General features: G+C 39.3%; 1 protein-coding gene, 1 non-coding gene and 1 pseudogene across 2 annotated transcripts in view; 2 read left to right on the top strand and 1 right to left on the bottom strand.

Annotated features, from left to right (window-relative positions):
* The window catches only part of LOC132676859 (uncharacterized), a 349,918-nt gene that overhangs the window by 244,455 nt on the left and 79,597 nt on the right, over nucleotides 1-25,866 (top strand). The gene's annotated exons all lie outside the window — the stretch shown is intronic.
* LOC132677176 (ankyrin repeat domain-containing protein 26-like) overlaps nucleotides 1-25,866 on the bottom strand; it is a 161,001-nt pseudogene that overhangs the window by 103,569 nt on the left and 31,566 nt on the right.
* Nucleotides 6,485-6,588, top strand: LOC132686962 (U6 spliceosomal RNA). The gene has a single exon (XR_009613915.1). It is a non-coding gene; the product is annotated as a U6 spliceosomal RNA (small nuclear RNA).

Below are 25,866 nucleotides of genomic sequence, written 5' to 3'. Positions count from 1 at the left end.
TACCAAAGAGAGATTGTTATACGTCCCGTTCATTGATATTAGAAAGTTCGTATGTCACACTTGTATTTTAGCAAAGAGAAAATATCATTTTTTAAATGAATAAAAACCACATTTCTGTGCAGTAGAAATCCTGTTAACATCTCGTCGTGTTACAAAGATAAGCAAGAGGATTAACTGTTTCGGAGGGCAGTCTGGTTGTTTTTCAGGAGAAGAACACAATGTCCTGCTGTATCTGGTTTCCCGTCTGTGGAGCGGGTTGGTGGAGGTGGGGAAAGGCCCTCCACCCACTCAGCCCTCTGCTGTCCCTCTCTCCTCTTCTTCCTCTTCCCTCCCTCCTTGCTGTGACTTTTCCTCCCCCTGTTCATGTTCAAACTCTTCTCTCTTCTCTTCTCTTCCCTTTTCCCTCTCCCCCTTCCTTTCTCCTGCGTTTTTCCCCTCACTTCATCCTCCGATTTCTTCCATTTCTTCCTTAAAATAGAGGCTTAGCAAGAAATCATAACGTGGAGAGAAAGATCCTGTTGATCTTTAGAGGCTGCTTAAGTTGACACTGACCTGGAAGAAAGGGGCTGGACTGACTCTGATTCCGGGAATTCTTGGTGGACTGCTAAGAACTGCTCCCATAACCCGGGAAAACATCCCACATGTTCACATAATCTCCCCTCTCACTGTCCATGCGTACACACACACACGCATGCACAGACACACACGAATCTGTTTCTCTCTCTTCGTTTGTGTTTCTGTGATACTGAGTCAGTGAGTGAAAAGAAAGGGAAAAATGAATATTTTTCCAAAGTGGTGGAGGGGCATTTAAAACTTCAAAGAAGAATTAAATTACAGTCTCTCTGAAACTCCCTCTACAAATCAACATTTTTGCTTTCCTTATTCCTAGTGCTGTGTTCTGTTGCATTTGCAGATAACAATATGTAAATTTTTAGAATTCTTACAGTATTCTTCAATTGGCATGATGTGCCATTAAGCTGGTAAGAGAAGGAAAAGAAATTCTTAAAGATAAATATTAACTCCATAATAGACTTTTATACTTCCAACATGATGTGGATGGGATTGAACAGTGAACCTCTTATCTGTATTATTTTATGTTGCTGGGAATGCGCAGTGGAATGTAGTTTCATTTGGCACCCGTTTTAGTCAGTTCTTCCAACATGGTCTTGGCCTCACCCTCATGGCTCAGAAATGCATAGAATCAAAGTCCTGCTGAATGACTCCTGACGGCTGAAACGGGAGATTCTTGAATTACTTTTTGACTGTCTTATATTTCCAGCTGGGAGGGGTGGAGCGTGGTTGACGAGGGGCAGGCACAAGCTGAAGACCATGGGCATTTTCACGATTGTTTCTTGCTGTCACATGCATGACCAGGGCAGCATCGCAAGGCCGGGCACAAGTTGGTTTCATGTGTAGCAACACCATTTCTGTGTGGGATAATGCACCCCCGTGCTGCTCTCGTGCACTTTCCTCAAGCTCCTTCACCAAGGTGCACACGCCTACTACAGACTTAGGAGAGCAGGCACATGATAAGAGAAAAGAATCTTGTCCATGAAGTGCATTTGTGAATTTGCCTGGTGAGCAAAGGAAACCAAGAATTTGAGTGATTAGGTGCAAGCATTTACTAGGTGTGAAGCAGACTTCAGTTAATCTTCATTGTACCCGTGTGAGCCAGGGGCCCACATCCAGCAACAGCAGAGCTCAAAAGAGAGCCCGTCTTCTCCAGACCTGCCGTTCCCCTGCCCCACATGCTTCCAATCATGAAAATGAGAGGAAGGATCTCATGTGGGGTCAGGGTCTACATTTTAGGCATGGGTGGAACATTGATTTTAAATAAGTGGCATCCACTTGCCAGACTCTTATTCCAAGAATTTTGAATGGCAAAGTCTGTCTCATGGAATGAATGCAGTTTTGAGGCACTTATTCAAACCACTATCATCCTATTTCCTCCCTGTGACACATTTTCTCTCTGCTGTTCGAAGTTTATTGCTGCTAAGAATAGCAATGTCCCCCTCAGGCTCCGTGTATGGTACCCAAAAGCAGTGCTCAGGGCTCAGTGCCACGTGGAGTATGAAAAGTCACCTAGACCTGAGCCCTAGCTTGCATGGATTTGGGATTACTGATCGTGCACATCTTCCTTGCCCAGTGGGTATTCTGTGGCAGGAAAGTAAAAGGATGTACTCAACTTGCTTTTCCAAAGTGGAAGCCCAGTTTTATTAACACTGACTGTCACATCACTTTAAAATGTCCGATCTCCTAATCTCCATGGGGCTTGGTTAGCAGCTGAGCTCACAGCATTTCAGACGTTACTAAGGACAGTGCGAGTGTCAGCTGGTTCTCCCTCTGAGCATGACCACATGCCGATACAGTGTCTGCTCAGATGCCTCAGATGCTGGTCTGATATACCTTAGACTGAAATAACTGAGAAGGCTGCCAACGAGTAAGAGAGAGGTGCCTGGGTAGCTCAGTCAGTTAAGCATCCAAATCTTGATTTTGGCTCAGGTCGCAGTCTTATGGTCATGATCTCACAGTCATGGTCTTGCAGTCGTGAGAGTGAGCCCCCAGTCAGGGTCTGAGCTGAGCATGGAGCCTACTTAAGATTCTCTCTTTCCCCCTCCCTTTCCCCCTGCCCCTCCCCCTACTTGCATGTGCTCTTTCTTACATGTGCGCACTCTCTGTCAATAAATTAAAAAATGAAATGAAAAAGAAAAATAAATTGTAGGCCAGTGTAGACCCTTCCCTGACCCTCACCCATCATCGTGACCATGTTCTTCTGTCTCCTCCCTGAAATGCTTTTCTAATGCATTCTCACATGCTGACAGAGGCCAAGAGAGAACAGCAGTTTTACAAGGGTTGGGGATCAAGGGTGAGGGCCAGGGACCACAGGATGAGCTCACAAGCTGGTGCCTCATCCACGAGTGTTCACTCAGTGTTGTCAGACTCCAGGTTTCTTAAGATCACAGGAAATTTGAGGTTTGCATAAAATCTCCCAATTTTTGTTATCTGTTAACTAATTTAGAAATGTTTTAACACTGTATAAACCAAAAAAAACATATCAACCAGTTGAACTTGGCCCGTGAACACCACTTTGCAGCTTCACTATTTTCTGTGAGACAGTTGCCATTGATCAGAGCAGTGACCTCATGCTGGTCTAAGGAGACCCTCTGTGAAGTTATCCATTCAAGCCACCCTCCACCCTGTGCCAAGACTTCTGTTTCTGAAACAGTGATTTTATCAAACCCCGTCTGGTATCACCCTGTTGTTGACTCATTGATGGCAGGAGGTAGGTGTGCTGCCTGGGTTTCCTCTCAGGTCAGCCTCCACCAGGCCGTCATCACATGGCCATTGCCTCCAGCCACTACTGGGCGTCACGGTGCCAGCCACGTCCAACCACGAGACGCCTCCACTAGGTCAATGCATCTCTTTCCTAGCCCTACCTGGTCCTTTCCTTCCCGTCCCGTTTTCTCCTCTCTTTACAAATGCTTGTCAACATTTTAATTTTATTAATATAACTTTGATTATAAATATAACTTAAATTTACAATAATGCATTGGAAAAAAAAGAACAATGCAAATTGAAATCACAATTATTAGTCTTTACCCTTTTTAACACTTTGCTAATCTCTCCTCTCTTTCTTTGTTTTCTTTCTCTTCCTCTATCTTTCTTATTTTCTAGCTTTTTTTTCAATTTCGTAGTCATGGAAAAGCTCTTTCCCATTACAGGATTTTGTATATGCTGTTTTCTATGTTTTAAATCCTCTTCTCTCAACCTTTTGCATGATTGTCTTATCCTTCTTCAAGACTCAGCTCTTTTAAGAAACCTTCCCTGACCACCTTGGTTAGACCATCCCACCCCAAGTTGTATCTAAAGGCACTCAGACTATTGCCTTGCTAGCTCTCCCACAGTTTGTGATTGTATATTTATATGCATATTAGGTGTTTCCCGAAGGAGGCACAGAGGGCAGGGTCTATGTAGCTCATTGCCAGATTCCTAGCGCCTTGCAAGCAGCCTGAGCCAGCCGCAGTCCTGCTGTATTTAGCACATAAATAAGTGGATCATAGATTTACTAGATGCCACCCAAAAGCCAGAGCACTGTTTTGGTATACAGTGAAAAACCCACAAGTGCCATTGTTATTAAGAATCTTGTGACATTTATATCATGGCTCTATGGACCTCTGTGCCTCACTGCATTTCTTTTGTCTGACATAGCAACTGCGTTCAAACAAGTCATGATGTCTTTTAAGAAAAAAGAACTCACATTCAAGTCTGCAAATTTAGGATTGAAACTTTCCAAATACTCTCAAAACTTATAAATAATGGCTAAAGAGCCATTATGCTTTCCTATATAGCACATGCAAAATATCCATGAGATCATAGTTTCTCCTGGATGTAAATTGAAGAAAAAAATAGAAGACTGCCTTCGGAATAGCAGAGTGAGGACACAGTGAATTCTGTCCTTAACAAATATTTTAGATGGAGAAAACTTTAAAAATCATTTAAAGTCTCAGGAAGTTTTCCTAAAGGCATACAACAAATGGAGAAACAGTCCATCAATAGAACCAAGAAAGTCTACTAAGTGTTAGAAAGAACAAGGAGTCCGTGGCCCTTGATCCATGCACCCACCAGCCCAAGTTGTCTTAAGAAGACTGTTCTGGGGTTCTGCTCCAGGACTGCAGTCAAGAAGAGGCCCCCACTCCCCTCAGCTCACAGTCTAGGGTACAGTTTCACTGTGGGAGATCTCCTAGCCCATGTTGCAGCTCTACCCCAAGTGTGGTGGGCCAAGAATACTGGCCCAGTTGTATCCCAGCTTACCCATAGGACAGAGGCACCAGAGCAGAGAAACAGCCCCAGATCAGTGTCCCCACCCCCACCCCAACACACACTCTGGATCCAAAGTGTAACTCCAGGAGAAGGGGACTCCATCCTCACCCCCGGGTCTGTGAAGTGGCACAGAGGTTCTGCCCAGAGGACAAGAAGTTATAAGGAAGAAGAGCCCTATGGCACTGCCTGAGAGAATTGACCTGGTTTGAAACAGGGTACAATCCTCTGCTCAAGGGTGTTGTTGAAAGTAATGGGGATCTTGGTGGAGAGCAATTCCAAGACTGCCTATAGCCCTGTGATACTGTGTCAATAAAGAGATGACCAATCAACAGTTTTAACAGAGAGCGTCAGGGAAAAGACATAGCCAAGAAGAACCCTCCTAGTATCACAGTAAAACTTTCAGACTCAAGAAGGGTGTGCTCAGCCACCCCCACTCAGGAGCAATCAGAGCAACCCACAGGGAAGATTTGGAGTGCGAGCCTCACTGGCACTGCAGGCCTCAGCACCCCTGCAACCATACTAGGTGAACAGTAGGCTGCTCTGACCCAGGAGCAGCTCCTAGGAAGCTAGACTTTAAAATAAAGGAGATGCATCCCTGGCAGTTTGGCAGTCCAAGTCCATGCCTTCCCAGGAGTGACTCCGAAGGAGTAATACAAGCCCTGGCTGATGGAGAGGCAGGAACACAAAATCCTACCTCTTTGAACCATTATAACAACCTCCAAGGTGTATACACTCAATGTCAAAGAGTAAAAATCTAACTTCCAAGCGGGCTTAAGCACAACCTTTCAAAGTAGCTTATACTGACCTATGGGCAAACCCTAGGTAACCATGCGAAAAGATTAAAACCAAACCCCCCCCCCCCCAAAAAAAAAATCGGAGTAGGAACATCACATACTGCAGCCTGCAGGAAAAAGTTCAGACAAGTCAGTAAACAACTGATTCACTAACAACAGTACCAACCCCCTGGGGTAGGTAGGCAAGAGATCCATATCTAGAGTTGTCGCAATACACTGTCAAAAATGCTCAGTTGTCAACAGAAAATTACAAGATTTATGAAGAAACAAGGAAGTGTGACCTATACACAGGAGGAAAAAAGTGCAGGAAATTGAAGGGGGCCACATGTTGGACTTAGCAGACAAAAATTTCAAAGCAGCCATTATAAATATGTTTAAAGAATTCAAGAAAACCATACCTCAGGAGTTAAAGGGTGGAATGTTGACAGTGTCTAATCAAATGGAAAAAATCAGTAAAAAGATACAACTCTAGGAACACTTGGGTGGCTCAGTTGTTTAAGTGTCTGACTTCAGCTCCGGTCATGATCTTGCATTTCATGAGTTTGAGCCCCACATTGGACTCACTCCTGTCAGCGCAGAACCTGCTTTGGATCCTCTCTTTCTCTTCCCCCCTCCCCTCATTTTCTCTGCCTCTCCACCATTGGACTCACGTGCTCTTTCGCTCTCTCTCTCTCAAAATAAACAGAAGAAAAAGATACAACCTATAAAAAATAACCACATGGGAATTCTAAATTTAGAAAGTGTAATAACCAAAATGAAACTTCACTAGATAGACTCAGCAGTAGATTTGAGCTGACAGAAGAAAGGTTGTGAATATGAATCCAGAGTAATTGAGCTTGAACAATGGTGAAGGGGGGGGGGAATGTCGAGTGATCACTTTGGCAGCGCTTACACTAAAATTGGAATGACACAGAAACTACTATAGCCTCTGCACAAAGATGACATGCAAATTTGTGAAACATTACATATTTTTTATTTAAAAACAAAATTTTAACGTTTATTTATTTTTCAGAGAGAGAGAGACAGCGTGAACAGGGGGAGGGCAGAGAGAGACAGAGAGAGGGAGACACAGAATCCAAAACAGGCTCCAGGCTTTGAGCTGTCAGCATAGAGCCTGACACGGGGCTCGAACTCGGGAACAGAGAGATCATGACCTGAGCTGAAGTCAGACACTCAACCGAGTGACCCACCCAGGCGCCCTGAAACATTACATATTTTTAAGATTTTCATCAAATTTAAAATTCTTCCCAAAAAGAGTATGGTAATTTCAATAGGATGTTAAAACTCAATCTCAAATTTATGACTACAGAGTATTTTAGAGATTCAGAGTACTTGTGAAGACATTTAAATACCTCAATCTTGGCTCAGTTGGTTAAGTGTCTGGCTCTTGTTCTCTGCTCAGGCCATGATCTCACAGTTCATGAGTTTGAGCCCCACTCGATTCTGTCTCTCCCTCCCTCTACTCTTCCCCTCTGCTCTCACTTTCTCAAAATAAATACATTTTAAATAAATACTCAATCTTTATGAAGAAACAGGACACACCAAAATAAATTTCTGTACGATTATAGAAATCTCCCAAATAGCAAATATCCTTAGAGGGGAAATAAAAGAATGAAGAAAATGAGGGGTGCCTGGGTGGCTCAGTCAGTTAAGCATTGACTTCAGCCCAGGTCATAATCTCGCAGTTCGTGAGTTTGAGCCCCACATCTGGCTCTGTGCTGACAGCTCAGAGCCTGGAACCTGCTTCCCATTCTGTGTCTCCCTCTCTCTCTGCCCCTCACCCACTCGCATTCTGTCTCTTTCTCTTAAAAAATAAACATTTATTATTATTTTTTTTAGGAATGAAGAAAATGAAATGGAACCTCATAGAAATGTCGGACACCATTAAGTTCACCGACATACATGTATTGGGAGTAGTAGAATGGCAGGAAAGTTGGGAAGAGGGTGCAGAAAAACCATCTGAGTAAATAGTAGCTGAAACGTTTCAGATTTGACTGGTAAACTTTACTCATCTGGAAGCAGCTCAAGTGTCCATTAATAGATGAATGGATAAAGATCTGAGGGGTGTGTGTGTGTATTTACTAAATTTTTTCAAACTTTGGATAAATCATTCAAATCTCATACAGATTTTTCAAGGAAAAAAAAGAATCCCTGTCAACTTATCATATGAAAATAATATAAATGGTAAATTGCTTTGAGAAATAAAATTAAATCTACTATGAAAAGTAAAATTAAAGGTCAGTATCACTCATGGACATAGAAAAATCCCAAACAAAACATAGCAAATAGGATCTTGGCTTTATCTCAGGAGTAAAAAAAAAATGCTTTAACTTAAAAAGCTATAATTGTCATTTACAACATTATTTGAGGAGAGAAAATCATATAGTCATTCCAATTAATATGGAAAATGCATTTGATAAGATCCAATACCCAGGCATGATTTAAAATTTTTTTCAGCAAAGTAGGAATGTTTAACCTGAAGAACAATATCTACCAAACATCATTCTTAATTATAAAACACTAAAGACATTTTATTCAAAATCAGGATAAGTATGCCCAATATCACTAGCTTCTCTTCGGCACTGTGCTGAAGGTCCTAAAGTGCAGTCAGAAAAGATAAATTAAAAAAAGAAAAAAAAACCCATAAGGGTTAGGAAGCCTAAAGCAAAGTTGTCATAATGCACAGAGGACATGGTTACATAAAACTTCATAAAAATATCACAAATAATATTAGTAAGATTGAGGGATTAACAAAAATTTTCTGTATAAAACTCCAACTGTATTTGTTTACACCAGCAACATAGCAACAAACAAAAAAACCATTTAAAATAGCAAAAAAATTGCAAGTGATATAGACATAAATCTAACAAAAATGTTCAAGAACTGTATGGGGGAAAATCTTATAAAATTGGCCTAAGGACCCTGCCAAGGAAAAATTGATCTACTTGTGCCAGTCACTGTGCTAAGCCTTGTGTTACTGTTTTAATGTTCACAACAACCTCTCAATTAGGATCCATTATTCCCATGTTAAGATGAGTAAATTCAAGTTCATACAGTAAGTAACTTTTTTAAGGTCCCAGAGTTACTCACATGGTATTTCTTTCCTCTCTGGGAAGCCATTTGTGTTCCCTTAAAACATGTGCTTCATGGGGAGTATCTCTGGTGAGTCAGGAAAAACAAGTTGATCAGGGGGCATTTCTCTGCTCAGATCTATCACACTGGCACTGATTTTAGGAGCTGGTATCTACTGAGCAGGAAGCAGCAACGAGTGGGTGGAATTTTTTGTATGCTGCTAATAAGCTAACTCTGGTTTGGACTGTTGAATGCCACAGTTCCAATCCATTTGAACTAATGAGGAAAGTGACTCCACCTCAGGCCTGAGCTGGTGAGCCCTGAGCTTCAGCTGAGTGAGCAGGGCAAGGCGGGAAAGCGTGTGTGGCCAGGCATGAAGAAAAAAGGGAGAAGGGAAATATTAATAGCTCTTCTCTAGGGCAGAAGAGTAAGAGCACCATTCCTTGGTTATTTGAGATAAAGACAAATACCAGAACAGATTTAAGGAAAAGGTATTACCTATTCCTCTTCTCTCCTCAACACAAGCAAATCTCTCTAGTTTTATAAAGATCCACGGAAGTTTTTATATTCATCTTGACTTTTGCATATATTATTAAGCAATAATGCTTACAAAACAGTGCAGGATACATCAGTATAGTCAATCAGGCATTAACTGAACTCATATAGGACCACTCTTAGAGGAAGTCTAGGACTTCCTCCTTAGGAAATGGAGCCTGATTCCCCAAGACTCTGCCTTAGCCTCCCTAATTAGACATGGAACAGAGAGGCAAGTTGGTGATGGGGTAATTAAAGGTGAATAGACCTTTGAGGAAAACAAAACAAAACATTAAAGCACTTACTCCCAAAGCTTATGATAGGAAATGTTCTGTGGACCAAAAAAGACATTATAAATTCAACACGAAAATGTATACTTTGATCCTTGCTTTTTACATAGCATACTGTTTTAAATAGGACAATATTATGAAAGAGTAATCTTGTGTTTTTTCCCACTTGGCTCTTGGATTAAAGTCATACAGTATCAAGCAGTTAATAAAATTATTTTCAAGAGATTTAAGAGTATTTCTTTTTCATTATATTACAGTAGCAGACTTAGAAAATAATTTAGCATAAATTCCTTACATTCTGACCTTAATATCCTAATATAATTCTTGTCAAAACATTTAAAAGTATCTTTTGAAAGTTGTAGAGTGGATAAACTTCTTCTAGATATGATTTACGTATATTTTAGTTTGACTTAGCAGTAGGAAAAATCGTTGCCTCTCTATAAAGATTAGATTAAGATATTCTGGAGTGTCATCATGCAGTTTGCCGCGAGCTAATTCCTTGTTGCATTCTTGGTGCTTGCCTTGCAGACTAGAATGCGAATTGCTCTCAGATGTTCTCTTTCTGTTCCACTCCACAAAATTAATCACTCTTCTACATTCGTACAACTTGTTACTGTACCGTGATATTATGGCACAAAAATACTAAATCAAGTGCCTTGCATTTAAGACCTGGTTCAGTTATCTCCATACAGTCTTGGCTAGGTTTTTTTTTTTTATTTTTTTTTCAACGTTTTTTATTTATTTTTGGGACAGAGAGAGACAGAGCATGAACGGGGGAGGGGCAGAGAGAGAGGGAGACACAGAATCGGAAACAGGCTCCAGTCTCCGAGCCATCAGCCCAGAGCCCGACGCGGGGCTCGAACTCACGGACCGCAAGATCGTGACCTGGCTGAAGTCAGACGCTTAACCGACTGGGCCACCCAGGCGCCCCTTGGCTAGGTTTTTTAAAAAAACATTTTAAGCCTCACTTTACTCATCTGTCAACAATGCCTAGTTTCCTCAGGTGAAGGATTAAATAGACACTATGACAATGCTGTAATTAGCCATAATACATTATATTAGTGTTAGGTGTTAACGTTGCTCAAGTCTTTTGATTTTCAAGTATATTTCTATTTGACACCTTCCCTCCTTACATATCCTACAAAGTATAAGCTCAGCGAGCTTTAAATGAACTCACTAGTGAGTGATTAAGTGATTGAATATTTCTGCGAACACTGTATACAGTTAAGTATTATGTGAGTCTGCTGTGTGTGTGTTCACAACGCAGCCTCATTCAATCTCTCAAGCATGGAAAGAGTTTTTATTGAGAGCCTGATCAGATAGAGAACACAGGAGCATTTTCAACCCTAATGTTTTCAGGGTGGAATTAATAGTTAATTTGCTTGTGGTTCCTTGTAATGGAGATTTCATGAGAAAGGTAAGATTTTAAGTTTCGTTTCATGAAACACTAATAATGTATTTGTTTCCTTTTTAAAAATATCCAAATGTATTTATAATTTCACACTCTGAGAGTTTTCTCTAAAAGCAAGTGGTTTTCAGGGGCGCCTGAGTGGCTCAGTTGGTTAAGTGACACGTGATTTTAGTTCAGGTCTTGATCTCAGGGTCGTGAGTTCAAGCCCCATGTTGGACTCCATGTTGGGCATGAAGCCTACTTTTAAAAAAAGTGCAGAGAGCAGTCAATTTAAATAAATGTATGTATGTATGAGATTGTTTTCAGTATTTGTTGAAGATGCACAAGAAAACATGTGGTTAAGTTATATCCGTTTTCCTTTGAAAGTTCATAATGACAAGGGGAAATGCCTCTTTGCAAAGGATAATATTTTTCTAATGGATTTTTAAGCATTTGATTCTTTCTCATCGTTTGTTGTTAGCACAATGAGTTAGAACTGTAGCAACTTCCATAGGTAATGATAAGTTTTCCAATTGCTTCTCCATAATTATCCTATGTTTCTCTAGTGGAATTTTCTTCAAGTTGTCTCGAGACAACTCTACCTTTTTTTTTTCCTTTAAGCAACTTTTTGAAGGTACAATTTATATGCAATACAGTTTACATACATACAATAGAGTGCACCCACTTAAGCATATAGTTCATTGGGTTTTGACAAATACATTTACCATGTAGAGTCACTTCATAGTGAAGTCATAGACTATTTCCATCACCCCAAAAAGTTTCCATATGCCTTCTGCTGTCCATCCTTCCTGGCCCCAGTTCCAGGCAACTACAGATCTGTTTGCTGTTACTGTAGAATCATTTGCCTTTTCTATAATTTGATATAAACTGTTTCTTATGTTTTTTCCACTCAGCACACTGTTTTCAAGATTCATTCCTGTGTCAGGTGTTTGTTCCTTTTCTCTGCTGAGTAGTATTTCATTATAAAGATACATCACAATTTATTTATCCATTCAACTGTTGTCTTGTTACCAGTTTGGGGCTATTATTTAATGAAGCTACCATCAACATCTATCTGTAATTTTTTGTGCAGATATATTATTTTATTTATTTTGGGAAAATCCTAGAGTAGAATGACTAGCCATGTGATTAGCATATGTCTAACTTTATTAGAAACTGCCAAAGTATTTTCTAAAGTGGCTTTAACATACATATTTCCACCTAAAATCTGATTGTTTCAGTTCTTCCATGTCATCAACAAAACATGATACTGTCAACTTTTTTTTATTTCCTCCTTTCCAGTATATATATATGCACATATATATACATATATACATATATATGTATACATATATACATATAGTGGTATCTCATTGTGGTTTTAAGTTGCATTTCCCTTATGAGTAATGGTGTTTTGCATCTTTTTATGTGTTTATTGGCCACATGTGTTTATTGGCCATACTCTTTGATGAAGCATTTATTCACATGTTTTGTCCAGTTTGTTTTACACTGAAGTGCGATTCACCTGATATAAAACAGTATTATACAGTCACCATTTCCTTCTGTTCGAAAACATTTTTATCAGTCCAAAAGGAAATCCCATACATGTAAAACAGTTATATTTTATAACTATTTCTGTCTCTTCCTACCCCCTGGCTACCACCATTCTCTGTTCTGTCTCTATGGATTTAACTGTTCTAGATATTTCATAGAAATGGAATTCATGATATTTTGTATTTTTTAATGTTTATTTATTTTAGAGAGAGAGAGAGAGATCATGAGCAACGGAGGAGCAGAGAAAGGGACAGAAGATCTGAAGCAGACTCTGTGAGCCTTATGTGGTAATTGAACTCACAAATGCAAGATCATGACCTGAGCCAAAGTCAGACATTTAACCAACTGAGCCACCCAGGTGCCCCATGATTTTGTATCTTTAACCCATTTTTGATTGGATTGTCTTCTTTTATTACTCTTATAATATAGAGTATTATATTATTATTATCAATAATAAGCTCTATAGTTCTTTATAGAATCTAGACACAAGCTCTTTGTCAGTTTAGTGTTTATGGTTTGCCTATTCATTTTCTTAATGGTGTCTTTTGAGGAGCAGAAGTTTTAATTTTGGTAATGTCAAAATAATTTTTTTCTTTTATAATGTGTGTTTTGTGTCTTAATTGAGAATTATTTACCTACTCCAAGGTTAAGAACAATTTTTTCTCCTGTGTTTTCTCAAGTTCTAGTTTTTATATTTGGGTATATGATGCATTTTGAGTGAATTTTTGTGTAAGGTGAGATAACGGTTAAGGATAATTTTTTTTGCATATCCAATTTTCCTACTACCACTGTGGAAGATAAAAAGGACTAAAATAAGAAAAACAATTAGTTGCAAGTCTGTCCAGGAAGCAATCATATCCTGCCCCCCTAGTCTACACTGTTGAGTGGTCGTTCCTGCCTTACCCTGGTATATAGTGGGTATTTAAACACAAGTCTTTTCTGAGGAATTTTCTCATCAACAGAAGATATAAAGATATTAACATCTGAGATTCCCCAACTATAAAATCACCCAGCTCATTCAACCCATGGTTGATGAGTTCCTCTTCCTACCCTTTGGGAGAATCCAGGAAGCTTGTTAGAGCTTGGTCTAACATAGGAACAGATAGCAGAGGCCTGAAGAAAGCTTCTTAAATGAAGTTATGATATTGCAACCATAAAACAAAAAAGAAAACTGTCAAGGGGTGAGAAAACATCTTTCAGAGCTTAAAAGAGAACTATTAGAAGTTAAACATATGAAAAGTAGAAATTATGAAAGATCTAACTAGAAGTATTGAAGGCCAAAGTTGAAGAAACTGCCAGAAAGAAGTGGAAAATAAGAGAGAAAAGTTAAGAAAATTAAAGAACTAGTCCAGGATGTCCAATAACCAGAATGAGAGAAAAGAAAAAATAAGAATTATCAATGAAATGAGTCAGAGTAGATGTGATTCTACTGTGAAGGGACTTAGTAGGGATACCACTCACCCAGTAGACCGAGGAATTGTCACTATTCAGTGTCAGCACCCTGGGAACTAGAACAGAGCTCAGCTCCCTTACAGAAAGGGGGAAGACAAGCAGTATTGGATTTGGAATGGAAAAATTATTTCCAATCTAGAAATGTATACTCAGCCAAACAACCCGTAAAGTTTGAGGATAGTTTAACAAAAATTTCATAAATGGTTTAAAAAATTTTAGCTCCCTGGTGCGCCTCAGTGGCTCAATCAGTTTAGCCTCCGACTTCAGCTCAGGTCATGATTTCCCAGTTCATATGTTCAAGTCCCATGTCAGGCTCTCTGCTGACAGCTCAGAGACTGGAGCCTGCTTTGGATTCTATGTTTCCCTCTGTCTCTGCCCCTCCCCTGCTTGCTTTCTCTCTCAAAAACAAAATAAATAAATATTTTTAAAAATTAAAAAAAAAATAACTCCCTATCCCCCCTTTTCAGGAAGTTAGAAGATGTGACCTACTAACTTACAGTCAATTAAAAAAGGAAGAAATGAGGGGTGCCTGGATGGCTCAGTCAGTTAAGCATCCAACTTTGGCTCAGGTCATGATCTCATGGCTCGTGAGTTCGAGCCACAGAGGCCGGAGCCTTCTTCAGATTTTGTGTATCCCTCTCTCTCTCTCTCTCTGCCCCTTCTCCATTCGCACTCTGTCTCTCTCTCTCTCTTAAAAATAAACATTTAAAAAAAGTTTAAAAAGGAAGGTATGAGATATGGAAAATAGGACACTGAACATGCTAGAGCAGCAAAGGAAATCCCTCAGATTTTTCTGACAAGTGATCCCAGGTTAACTACCATGCCACAGGTGGATGTTAACCAGTCTAGACTGGAGTCTAGAGGCTCCAGGAGCAGAGGCTCCAGGAGAGCCCTTTCAAGGCAGAGTACCTGTAAGGTTTAGCACCCTGAAGGAACACTTTGGTAGTTGACAGAGGTATATAACTTATGATAAGTACATAGAAAACTAATTCAAAGAGGCACCTGGGTGGCTCATTCAGTTAAACCTCTGACTTCGATCCAGGTCATAATCTTGCTGTCTGTGAGTTCGAGCCCCACATCAGGCTTTGTGCTGGCAGCTCAGAGTTTGGAGCCTGCTTCAGATTCTGTGTCTCCTTCTCTCTCTTCACCTCCCCTGTTTACACTCTGTCTCTCTCTCTCTCTCTGTCTCTCTCTTTGTCTCTCTCTCAAAAATAAATAAACATTAAAAAAGATTTTTTTGGCTCTGTGCTGACAGCTCAGAGCCTGGAACCTGCTCCACATTCTGTGTTTCCGTCTCTCTCTGCCTCTCCCCTGCTTGCACTCTGTGTGTGTGTGTGTGTGTTTTCCTTCTCTCCCTCTCAGAATAAATGAACATTTAAAAAAAAGATCTACATAGAAAAGGAGAAGTGATCATGTTTTATTATATTTAAAGCTACAAATTCCCTAAAGCATCATTATAATCCATAAGTTTTGGCATGTCTAGTATTTTTATCCCGTAGTTCAAAATACTGTGATTTCATATTTGAACTATGAGTTGAAAAGAATTCAAATGGAGGATTTTTAAAGATACCTATTTTCGCTTGGTTTGTCTTTTAATTATATTGTAAGCAATGTGTCCCATACAATACTGGCTCTTTGAAATTCATTCAGACCTGTCTTCGGCCAATTGGTCACATTTTATAAATGTCCTGTGTGTGCTTGAGAATGCATTTTCTGTAATTGTGGGCAGTTTTTCTGATAGCCTATCCAACAAATCCAACTTTTTAGGTATATGCAAGTTTTCCAAATCTTTACTAATTTTTTCGTCAGATTGACTTAATACTTGGCAGAGGTATGTTGAAATCTCCCACAATGGTGTTGGGTTTGTTCACTTCTCTCTGTAGTTGTGTGACTTTATATATTTTGATGCTGAGAACATAAAGATTTAGAATTATATGTTTTCCTGGGAAATTAAGCTTTTTTTGAAATCAATATTAGTGACCTCTCTATCCTTAATAATGCTTTCTGTCCTAGAATCTATTTAGTTAAGTCTCAGAACTACCTCCTCAGCTTTCTTTTGGTTAATATTTACCTGAAACATTTTTTTTCACCCTTTAAACCTTTCTGTGTTTTAGAAGATTTCCTGTTAACATTTTTTTTTCTTCAAACCGACCATGACAAACTGTGCCTTTTAATTGACAAGTTTAAATCATTTTTATTCCATTTCTAATATACATAGACTTAGATCTACCATTATACTTATTACCTTACATTTTCCTGCCCTTTTTTTATGTGTGCTTTTTCTTTGCATTTTCTTGAAATTGTATTGTTTCTCGTTTGTTTTGTTTTGTTTTTCTTGGTCTATATTTCTCATTCCATTTTTTCCATCTAGTAATTTGGAATTTATACACCTATTTTGTTTTCTTTTGGTGGTTATCCTTGAATTTTTACCAGATGTAAATATTTAGTGAAATTTTGAGTTAATATCTTAATCTTGCTGTGAGTGATATGAGCACTTGGAAACATTTGAACTTCATCACCCCATTTGACCTATTTGCTCTCCATTTCCAGTTTTCCAGCTCCCCCCACATTAATTGATGTTGGTGGTGGTGGTGGTGTTATTTTATTCTACTGTGTTTGTTTTGTTTATATTGTTGGTCAGTAGCCCTTGTATCTTAGACTTTTTTTCCAGAATAATGTCCTCCTTCCTTAATTACATAATTTAGAAATTATTTTAGTAATTATCTTAGTAACTAGTAAATATTTCAGGCTGTGTAGGTGGAAAATGTAGCTAGTGTTTATCTAAAAATGACTTTATTTTACCATCATTCTTGAAAGATAGTTTTGCAGGTACACAGTTTTGAGATGGCTTCCATAATTCTTAAAATATTTCACTGTTATCTGGCTTCATTCATTGCTCTTGAGGAGGTTGCTGTAAATCAAATTTTTATTCCTTTGTAGTCTATCTTTTCATGCTTTTTGCTTTTAGAATCTTTTCATCGTGTTTGATATTCTCTAGTTTTGTTGCAGTATGTGTCCTAGGATGGGTTTCCTTTTAGTTGTACTGCTTGGTATTTGTTTTTCTTCCTGGATCTTTGAATTCATTTCTTACATTAGATTTCCCAGTTACTAAATCTACAAACTATTGCTTCTTCTTCCTCTCTCTTGTTCTTCTGAAATTCCTATTAGACAAATGTTAGACTTTCTCATCCTATCCTCTGTACTTCTCTTTTCTCTCACATTTTTTATCTCAGCTCTAAACATACATTCTAGGTAATTTATTCAAATTTGTAACCCAATTCACATATCCATACTCTTCAGGTACACGTGACCATTTGTTTACACCTATTTAATAACATTTTTATTTCAGTAAGTGGAGTGTTTCCTTTTTGAAAGTTCTAATTTTATTCTTCAAACCTGCCAAGTCATTTTGTACAGTTTTTTGTCTTGTATTACATCCTCATGAATTTCCTTTTTTAAGATAGTTATTCCATATTTCATATCTTTAAATTCTAATATGTCAAGTTCTCAAGATGTCTATTATTATTATTTTTTTTACCCTTCCCATGTAGTGGTTTGTTTCCTATGAGGTGATTTTCATTCGAGTGCATATTTATTTGATTTGGCTTTACTCCATCACAAGTAATGATCAAATTAAAGGTGGTTTCCTTCACACAAGATTTCCATTTGCTTTTTTTGTGAACCAAGGGGGCCCTGTGGGCCTGAGAGGGGAGACTTAATCATGAAGCCCAGTTTTTAAGCATGTTTAAAGTTCACTACTTCAGATTTAGTGTTCCTTTGTTCATTTTTCATCTTCTCTTTCCCAACATGCGCTTTACTGTACACCCTCATCTTTAAAATAGATTCGTTCCTCACACTCTCTTTGGTGGTGTTATTTATTGCCTAAATTTTCTTCAGGCTTCAGTAAATATTTTCTGAGAATGTGTCATATCATAGTAAGACTTCATTTCCCTGAATTATGAAGTGAGAGGATTGGAAATTCAGTGATAAATAGGTTTTTATAGGGATGCCTGTGTGGCTCAGTCAGTTGAATACCTGACTCTTGATTTCAGCTCAGGTCATGATTCCAGGGTCATGGGATTGAGCTCCAGGTCAGGCTCTTTGCTGAGCATGGGACCTGCTTAAGATTCTCTCTTTCCCTCAACCTCTGTCCCCTGCTTGTTCATCTCTCTCCCTCGAGAGAGAGAAAGAGAGAGAGAGACTTTTTAAGAAAAAAGAAAAGAAAAGAAAATAGGTTTTTATAAGTACTGCCCTTTGAACTTAAAAGTTCGGGGGAATCCCATCATGTCACTAGATAGCCATCATGTCTCTGTTGCTGCCAGTAAGGATACTGGTTTTTATCCTACTGGGATATGCTTGTCTTTGAATATGTACTTTCTGAGAGAAAGCCCCTTACTGTTCTCATCATGTTAACCCTGAAGGTTTTTCAGTGTTGAGCATCCATGCAAAATGTAAATGTTTCCTGTTATAAAAGGCAAGATAAAAATGGGGAAGAGGGATACCCTTTTTGGGACAGCGGCAATATATTTTATTTGAAAGGATGATCTTATTCATGTGCTTTTAAACCACATTTGGCTTAGGGTTTAGTCTTATGCCAAAAGAGAATTCTGTTTCCTTCCATATGAGGTGGATACTGATCCAAACACCTGTAAGTACAAATCTAAAAGCGCATGTTTGAATTCAACTTCACTTACCTTGATGTATCCATTCAGGAAGATGATTTCAATGGATTCCTAGTGAAAAAGAAGGGAATCCTATTCTCTGTAGTGAATCAAAAACTATCTTCTAAAAAAATTTGAATAGTCTTTTGTAGAGTCTGCCTTCTCGTGCAAGATGCCTATAGAATGTTCAGTGAAGGACACTCTGAGGGCGCCATCTTGAAAGACCAACAGTTGGAAGGGAAATCCTGCAGCCTGATGGGAATGAAGGTTCTACAGAAGGCCACCAGAGGAAGGTGAGGACCCTCTGTGATTGCTGCAATGACTGGTTCTTTAACTAGTGTTTTATCTCTTAGTTTTAAGGACAATAAACCAGGATCCTAGAGTTTGTCTATAAAATTAGGCCAGAGTTGAAGAAAGCCCATAAAGTACTTCTAGGGGAAAAAATTATAATTAGCAACAAAAACAGTTATACAGGTTTAGTGACTCCTAATTTTATTAAAAATTAAGAAAATACAAAATGTTATATATATGTGTTTTAATCATAAAGATTTATTTTCTGTATACTAATTAAGAAATAAAACAGCTTCACATGAGCCAGTTTATATAAACGAAAATATAACTTAGTGTACAGGCAGTTTATAAGCTTTAAATAAAACTCTTTAAGTTGTCACATCGTTTTGTTTTCCATAGTAAGAAAGTTTTGTTCTCTGTTAAGTTTCATGGTACCTTATCTTAAAATATGATTTTGGATAAGCAAGGTAGAATGGTACATAGATCTGGTCCAAACTGTGGCTATTATATCTCCAGTAATCATCTGAAATCTATGAATTAGGAAAAAGAAGGAACATTTTTAATCATACTATTCAATCATATAGAGAATTAGTATAAACAGTAAATTTGGGATTTTCTCTATTTTATTATAATCTCTCCTTCCTTGAATAGTGTGTTATTTTAACTCTTTTGATGTTAATTCTTTGTCTAATTGTAGGGACATCTGAGCTTATACCAGTATCTGGGAAAGAGAGAAAAAAAAACATTATGAGTATATGATATTCTGATTTTAAAGCAGTTATGGATAGCATCCTCCACTGGTTTGCATAATGAACATTCTAGTCACAGGCATTCTAAATTGTGAGCATTTGGGGCACCTGGGTGGCTCAGTTGGTTAAGTGCCCAATTCTTGATTTCAGCTCAGGTCATGATCTCCCAGTTGTGACATTAAGCCCCTTGTCAGGTTCTGCTCTGACACTGTGGAGCCTGCTTGGGATTCTCTCTGTCCCTCTCTTTGCTCCTCCCTACTCACTTGTGTGCGTGCTCTCTCTCTCAAAATAAATAAATAAACATTTTTAAAAAATAACTAAATTGTGAGCAGTCAGTATTCCCATTGGCCATGACTCTGTGTACCATCTGGCTTTCATATGGTACTGTGCAGGTGAGAGATGGCTCTTCCCAAGAGCTTGTTTTTCTAAAAGACATGTATTTCATTGAAAGATCCCCTATAAGCCCTTGTTAGATAGATACAAGAACATTTTATTGAAGCATGCAGATTTATCTTATAACAAATGTTTCCTTTTATTTATGAAAGGGTGGCTGTATTATCATGCAGTTTCCTTATGGGTGGGGGGCAGTGTTCATTTGGAAAGCCCATCTGTGTGTGTGAAAATTTTAATTGGATCACATGAACCTTGTCTATATTAAGGCTGAACCTCATCTGAGTCCTAAGCCTGAGAACTGCAAACCCCTGACAGACTATGCAGTTACAGTAAGTGGTATCGCTGCCTTCACAGGTGGACCTGACAGCCTTAACGCTATCAGGACCATGTGGGAGGTAATCTCCCTTGACATCAACTCTACACATGAGCCTCCCACCTGAGAACACCAGGATACAAGCGGGGTCCCCATCACAGGAAATCCTCCCTTGGAGGAAGCAGCCTTGCTCAGGGGCGGGGTTTCCTGTGTGCTACGGGCCAGACAGAGGCTGCTCTGGGAGGCTGACTTCTTGCCAGAGACCATATAGCACACAACTTCTTGTGGCATTCTACCAGTGAATGACAGAGCCAGGACTGCCATCCAGGAGTCTTTGGCTCTGTAACGTTCATGCTCTTTTATGACATACACTCTACATATGTGTTCCTAATATTTAATCTACTTCTTTATGGGTCACACTGGGACCCTTACTACTATCTACAACATTCCCATAGAAAATTTTTTTTTCCCCCACAGGAAATACACTGAGTGTGGCAAATAATTCATTTACAAACTTTTGGAACCCATACCATTTTTCAGTTGGTGGCTAAATATTTGATTTTTTAGGTTGGAATTAATTCCTTTACTTCTATATTTAATTTTATTTTGATGTGCAACTATCCAAATAAATGTTTAGATTGTCTTTTATTCTTTTAGAAGCTGTATTTTTTCAAAACAAATTATTAGATCATTTAGGAATGCTGGATGTTATGATTGCCTATTGGTGATATCATCCATTGTCAGTCATCCATCCATGGCCCCGTCAACACAAATTGTCTCTTTTATTTCCCCCAAATTATTGTGTTTCATAGCAACTCTCGTAAACTCTAACAAAATATACTTCTCATAAATCTGAACAAAGTACTTTTTCCCAAAATTGAAGCTAAAATGATTAATTGTAATTATATAATTCCAGTACTTAATACAGAAAATAACTTTTTCCCAGTTGGAAAATAGTTTTTTGTTTGGGAAAAATCATGAAGTTTTTTAGATCTTGGCTGCCAGAATTCATCTAATCCATACTTCCAGTGAGGGGGAAAATCACTACTCCCCTACAAGGCTGTGAAGGGGACTGATGGCCTCAGAGCTGTCCACTCACACAGACGTGTTTTGGAACAGTGTGGGGGAGAGGGACACTGCTCTGTCCACTTGCTTCATTTGAGAAGGCTTGCAAAAACAGAACAATCATATATTTTGCGCTTCCCTGACATATTTTTGGAGTTGTGTGCCCATACTGACTGCTTAAAGCAAAAGACATCAGAAAAATAGCCTGTATTTAAAGGGAAAGAAACACTATTTTCAAAAAAAAAAAGAAAAAAAAAACACTGCTGAGGCATGCTCACTGAGCAGAATGTGGAGTTCTGCCTATGCTCTCTTCCCCTCCAGAGTTCTTCCTGCTCTTTCTCCAGTGACTTTCTTCTCCTAAGGCATGTCCCCTGGCCTTTGTCTTCCCACGTGGCCTGTGCAGCAGTTTAGTAGGTCAAATAAGCTGAAAAGTCACATGACTTTGATGTCATGATTCTATGTATGACCTTTATCTTTTTATTGTTGATTATTATCTGTTTTTATTTTTATATGACAGAGCAATACTAAAAAATAAATTTCGTAAAATATATATTAACCCTATAGGTATGGAAAATATAGCTAGCCAAATTTTTTGTGGGGGAGGGGAAGTTCTTTCAGTTCAAAATCCTGCTATATTTATGTCCCAACTTGTTAAAAACCCATTAAGCTCTCTGTATCTAAAATGATTAACCTATAGGTGCTATTTGATTTAGATCTGTGGATTGGCGCTTTAAGAGAAAATTTTATATAAGAGCACTTAGTACTCACTATTTACAGAAGACTCTGCCTCAGTGCCCAGAATGACGAGGAAGCAGCTGGCATGATCTTTGACCTTGACTGGCATCCTACTGAACAGAAAACTAGACGGGCAAAAGTATTGAAGCTGTTAATGTTTTAAGTGACTAGATCCTAACTGGCTGATGTCAGATTTCATGAAAGAAGGTAGTCAGAACAAATGCTTTAAACATTCTGATCTGCCAGGAAAAAAAAAAAAGCTGTCTTCAAATTGGTAACATGTTATCTGTGAGGACATATATATATATAGGATCAGGAAGGATGTTTGCAAAATAGGAAATGAGATGGTTTATTGAAAAGATAATTCACTAATTTATTCTGTAACTATTTAGTGCCTCTTGGTGCTATGCCCATGGCTAGTGGCTGTAGCACTGAGCTCTGTGTTAAATTTTTGGGATTTATCCTAAACCAGAATATACTAAGGCACAAAGTCAGCTAGATAAAGCCTTAGGTTCTATCATTAGGGATTCTGCATCAATCCAAGAGAAAATTAAGGCCTCTGTGAAATTTTGAAAGAAAAGGTCATAAAAATGAAAGTGGAGTTAAGATGATCCTGCTATTGTACCTCTAATGGATTTAAGATAGAAGGAGAGCTTGTGGCAGGGCTACAAATTTAGAAACGTCTGTAGCAGTTGAGGGGAAAGAGAACAAAAAACTAGTTAGGAATTAATCTTGAATTTCTGGTACCTGCAGGCATCTTTACCAGGGGTATAAAAATAGACCATTCCCTCCAAGAGCTCATGGGCCAGCAAGAGAGCCAGGGGTAACCCAAGCAGGCACTAAATTGGCAAGTGCCTGATACAGAAAGCTGTGGGCTAATAGCTGCCACCTTTGAAGGGGGCTCAGAGGGCAGGTCAAGATTTCAGAACCCTGAACACAACAGGAAAGGCCTAGGGCTAAGGACTAGAATGAGGAAGAGAGAAGACAGGCTCTATTGTCTAAATATCCATTTACCTCCTTTGGAAGCCAGACCGGAGATCAGGAGAGCACGGCTGTCCCGTCAGCTTTTGTGATAGAGTAAGGAGGTAGGCACTATGTGTGAGCAGGTGCGTTTCAGAAAATGATCCAATTAATAGTTATTGTTTTATAAGTTTTTGTTTTTTTGTTTTGTTTCGTTTTCTTTTGTTTTTGAGGGAGAGAGCATGCTCGTGTGGCAGAGCATGAGTAGGGCTGGGCTGGGGGGGGGGGGGTGGGGACAGAGAGAATGAGAGAGAGAGAATCCCAAGCTCCAAGCTATCCATGCAGAGTCCCATGCGGGGCCTGATCCCATGAACCATGAGATCATGACCTAAGCTGAAATGAAGAGTCCGACGCTTAACGGACTGAGCCACTCAGGTGACCCAATTCATAGTTATTGTTTAGATGTCAACTTTTGTTTTCAAAGTAACAGATTAATCACTGATAAATTTTATACCAGAAGCCAAGCCTAGTCAACATGCTCAAATACTAACCCCAGAGCCAGGATACCAACGCCTTTTACAAGCCCCCATGCTGGTCCCCAGCCAGCTGCATGTGTAGCCTTTTGTCCCACCACTCGTGCATGCACCGTGTCCTACGCCTAGAACGCTTCGCTTTTCTCCTGGGCCTCACTGAAGACCTACCTTTCCCTCACAGGCCAGTCGTCAGGTGCTCCTTCATGAAGACTCCTGTCACCCGCACCCAGCACTGCCTCCTTTGTCTCCTGCAGCAGTTACAGCTGGGTCACCTCCTCCAGCAAGGCACCCAGTGGTCATCATGTCACTTCGGTGCCCATGCCCGGGGCACTGTGGGATTCCTGCTGACCTGCGTCCCACCAGAGAGCATACGTATACTCTAACGTAAATAAGAGTGACATCATAGGCATAAGTTTGAGGGCGTCCATTTTTTTTAGAAATGATATGCAAACATCAGCATTTATATGAGGAGTCTTAGATGGCTCTCCCAAGCTGGCCTGCACTATGTGCCTGGCTCTGAGTCACAGCAAGACATCAGACCTTGTCTTGGTCATTGTCACACTCCTTTGCATGGTACAGACATTGGTAAAAGTCGACATTGATTAAAATGCCTGGTAGCCGGTATTTCAGATTGGCCTGCCAACTGTTAGGCTTTATTAGGGCAGGTGCTATTTCTTGCTCATTTCAAGGCACATTGTAGGTTCAAAATATTTGTGAAATGGACATTAGTTGTTTGCTTGGGTTTCTCCTAGAATTTTCCTAAACAAGATTTGGATTTTTGCACATAATACGTGGTAATTATTGAAGCTCCATTTTAGCAGGAAAAATGCAGACCATTTGGTCCCAAGACTTGGCATCCAGTACAGGTGAGGATCATCCTCTCTGTGAGTCTCTGGACACAGACCTCTGGTCTCCTCACAAAGTCGAAGGAGACATGCATTGGGTTGTGCTATGAGAATACTTTATCAAGGATGGGGAGACTATGAATGTCCATTACTTAATATTTCACAGAAAAAAGTTTTCCATGTATTGGAAAAGTGGAAAACTTTCATTTTACTATTCTTTCTAGTCCTCACAAGAGTCAGTGAGGGAAAAAACTGTTCTCACTCCTGTCTTAGAGGTGAGGATGATTGGCTAGGGTTACACAGTGGGCCAGGGGTCAAGCTCCAGAGTGACATGAGTATGGGCAGTGGGCACCAGGGTGTTCAGTCTACTGTGGAGACCCTTCCCTCCAGCTGGGTGTGACCGAGAGTGCACAGAAGTGCAGAAGGGAATCGTTAGGGATTATTCAATGCAAGTCAACTGGGTTGGGTTAGGTTAGTACTGAAGAACCATTTCAGATGCTCCTTTAACAGGAAATATGTGGTGGTGAGAGCTGTCTTTGGGTAAGAAACTTCAGTAGTAATTCCCTTCTTTTGATTTTCCCTCTTCAAAAAGGCCACCCTTTTAAAGAGCCACACATATCCCTTGAGGTTTGTCCAGAATCTCTTTGTAATTGCTGTGGTTGGAAACCCTCCTCTAAAGGACATTCTTAATCATTCTTCCATGATTTTGAAAAATAAAATTGTTCCTGGAGGTCACTTAAGTTTCTCGAAGGAGAACAAAATGTCAGTGAAAGAGAATGTACTTGAAATCAGTGATGCTCAAAGAACCAAAAGAAAGCTCCCCGTAAATGAAAAGCGCGCTTAGTTCAAGCCCTCAATCAGTTTATGGTATGTTTTGTGTTTTCCCGATAGGCCTTACTGTTTTCTCTCTACCAGTGTTTCCTGACATGAGTATTTTAATTCAAAATTAAATGTTTCTATTGTCCTTTAAAGTGGGATTATTTTTGGTCTCCATTTAACAATTGGTACAGGGAAGCATAAGCAAAAATAGAATAGTAAATAGAAGTTCAAGTAAGCAGATCTCTTCAAGATTATATCCCCCCTTTGGGGCCACTGGGTGGCTCAGTCAGTTAAGTGTCCGACTTCAGCTCAGGTCACGATCTCGCGGTCTGTGAGTTCTAGCCCCGCATCGGGCTCTGGACTGATGGCTCAGAGCCTGGAGCCTGCTTCCGATTCTCTCTCTCTCTCTCTCTCTCTCTTTCTGCCCCTTCCCCGTTCATGCTCTGTCTCTCTCTGTCTCAAAAATAAATAAAAGTTAAAAAAATAAAAAAAAAGATTATATCCCCCTTCAACTTTTCTTGGTTGTTAATATTGTGTATGTGTTGTTTTTGCATTCTGATGAATATGTGTTGTTTTTGCATTCTGATGAATTTCT

Source organism: Panthera onca, chromosome F1, assembly GCF_046562875.1.
Source record: "Panthera onca isolate mPanOnc1 chromosome F1, mPanOnc1 haplotype 2, whole genome shotgun sequence".
Taxonomy (NCBI): Eukaryota; Metazoa; Chordata; class Mammalia; order Carnivora; family Felidae; genus Panthera; species Panthera onca.
The sequence above is the reverse complement of the archived record's forward strand: the minus strand, read 5'-3'. Positions and strand labels throughout refer to the sequence as shown.